General features: G+C 34.5%; 1 long non-coding RNA gene across 3 annotated transcripts; it reads left to right on the plus strand.

Annotated features, from left to right (window-relative positions):
• Positions 1–1,303: 1,303 nt before the first annotated feature.
• On the plus strand, positions 1,304–2,593 carry LOC120338511 (uncharacterized). 3 transcript variants are annotated; one of them, XR_013478231.1, is made up of 4 exons: positions 1,304–1,322; positions 1,948–2,084; positions 2,170–2,252; positions 2,490–2,593. It is a non-coding gene; the product is annotated as an uncharacterized LOC120338511 (long non-coding RNA). The 3 variants fall into 3 exon arrangements; XR_013478230.1 differs by lacking the exon at positions 1,304–1,322 and adding an exon at positions 1,416–1,437; XR_005569108.2 differs by lacking the exon at positions 1,304–1,322 and adding an exon at positions 1,718–1,874.
• Positions 2,594–2,882: the final 289 nt, after the last annotated feature.

Raw genomic sequence — 2,882 nt, forward strand, 5'->3', positions numbered from 1 at the left:
CTTTCTTTTCTCGGAAAACAAGCCAAACACAAAATTTCTGAGTTATGTGGACACTATCCCAGACCTATACATGCCAAGTTTTGAACGTACTATCGCGCCACCACGTTACCTCCCCACCATGTAGAAATCGTGTCGGTAAGGACATAATATTACTTTTGTGGACGCACAAAAATTGTTTCACTTATCCCGCGTGTCCCAATTGCCACACGTCTCCCATGAGAAATGCAAGGTAGAGGTAAAAGATTGGTTGGGGCGGTTGAGGTGTGTAACACCCGGTAGTTCTAAGTCGAGTGCCACCTCGAAAGCGACAAACCCAAATAGTGGCCAGTGCATCACGCGACCAATTACCGGCCGATCCGACCCGGACGTAGGTGTCGTTATAGGTCCAAATAATTTATACCTATTATGGATCTTGGCACCGTTATACGTCGATGCAGGATCAATTTTCGCCACCTCGCTACATCATTGACTATTGCCACACATGATCGCACACTCGCACAGAGCCCAAGTAACTAATATAATGGCGACATATTGACAGTAAAACAGTCAGGGCAAAAGTAGAGACGGGTTGCCTTATTTGGGACATAGTTTATTAGAAACGTGTATTCAAAAATTGAGAATTCACGCGACATAATAAATCTACAGAATAAGTTCATTGTTCTGTCTGAACCACAATGGAGACTATTTCCAAGTGAGCAACAGATTCGATTTCGTACACACATGAATTCCATTTAGATGATGTCTATTTCACAAAGTATCGCTATTGTTATTTTAAGTTAATGTTATTGTGTTAAAACTAAACCTTCGCCTAGGCTCGCTGTCATATATAGTCTTGCGTGAGTCAACTGTATTGTTATTCGATTGTTTGCTTGTGAATCACACCTCATATAGTATGTTTGTGGTCAAATTTCAATACTACATCTATTCTTCCTACTGATTGAATATAATAATATATACCTCACGCGAAGAGATAGGCTACAAAGCTGTGCAGAATTTTCCCGCGAACGACGAACACATTCGGGTCTCAATAGTATTCAAAATATCCCATGAAAATACACATAAAGTCGGAACCCAATTATCTAATTTACATACACGTTTCTGGACTTTTTGCAATTGAGGAACAGTTGTTTTCAAACATTTCAACATAAAGACGTTTATACAGAAGTATACGTATCATTTGTGAACATCGAGAGCTAGAAATGGTTGCTTTATTTCGAACGTAATGATTGCGGGTTATTACAAAATATTTTAAAAACTCAACTGAGAAATATTGGGTTATTGGATTAGGTTATTGAATCCTGAAGCAGAAAGTTATAAATCAAGTCAGTATTTTACTAACAAATTAAATGTTGTTACGAGTCGGATTTTCATGAAGATATACCTGCTACAATAAAAGAAACAAATGGAAAATTACAAAATATTATATTAGCAGAAAAGGTAACGAGAATAGTCATACAACTTTTTCGGGACCACCCATTCTCTTCATTACATCCACGAGAATTACATTGGTTCGACGAACCGTGTTGCCGATTGCGCAAGTAAACTATACCTCGGTAAAAGAAATAGGGACAGTCCCCAGGAATCACTGTGAATATTCTAAGGGTGGATCTTTGGCCTAACAATTCCAAAAAATTCCCGACTTGATTTAGTCTAATTTGGCGGAACCCGTATATTTTTACAGACGTATATTGTAGACATGAATATATCAACTAAAATGTTAAACAAAAGGCTTGATAAATGTGCCGTTGTGTTTTATACACGTGTACAATGTCGATTCGTTAAATTAAACTGAATTAGGTTTGACGAGACACATTTGAATATACAGAAATTTCAGAATTCAACATTTACAAAAATTCTCATCTAATTACAATACGGTACGTCGATATGGAAAATCAACAGCAAAATTTACTTTGTAATATATATAATGTTTTTTTTATTTTTGTTCAGATTATCTGTAACTAATAACTTTATATCGCATTTTTCATTGTCTACATTCTACAACATGATCAGTTCAATTCAGCAATTTGTTCTCATGTTGGTTATGATGTTGATCATCGTTGCAACCTTCATGACTGAAGTCGAAAGTAACAGCAGTTTTAAACATTAGTTAAACCTCTTTTGTTCAACAAGCTCGAAAGAAAACTACAAAACAAATTATTATATTTTCAGGTTACATATACTGCAATACAATATTTGATTGTCCGGATGGATATCGGTTCTGCATTCACGGAAAATGCTTGACTCATTAATAGGTAATTTTCATTATGTACTTTAATTGTTTATCCACAACTTTGTTTGAATTTGTTTATTTTTCTAAATGCAAGTAAACCTGCCTCACAATGTCCTAATAAATGTATAAATGATAACTGCTTGCTGGGAGCAGTGTATTCTCCACAGTAAAAATGTCTTAAATAATGACTTGAAACAATTCTGCAAGTTTTTATGCTCAAATTTCAATGTCGTGTTAAATATTTTAACTATTTTTGCAGGACAGAATTGACAAAATCGAGCAATGGTGGCAAAAAGAGAATTCTGAATAATGTTTAAAATTTTGGATAAATAATTTGAGAATAAATTTTCATCGAAAACTCTTTGTGATAAAAAATTTATTATTTTAGTAGAGTCGACAGTAGAGGTTTAGTGACTGAGACATTGATAACCTATAAATAAAGTTTTAATATAAAGTAAAAAGAAACAGATATGGTTTAAATCCATCGGAGCATCCCCCCTGTATGAAAGACAAAGAAACTCTCCGATTTCGGGTTTGAGTAAGATAGAGATATGTAAAACTCGAGTTAAAAGGTTTAACAGTGCAAAAATATGGAGAGTTTATTTGAACTGTTAATCCGAGAAAACAATATAGAAAGTTATATATATAAAAA

This window comes from Styela clava, chromosome 10 (assembly GCF_964204865.1).
Source record: "Styela clava chromosome 10, kaStyClav1.hap1.2, whole genome shotgun sequence".
In the NCBI taxonomy this organism is placed as follows: domain Eukaryota; kingdom Metazoa; phylum Chordata; class Ascidiacea; order Stolidobranchia; family Styelidae; genus Styela; species Styela clava.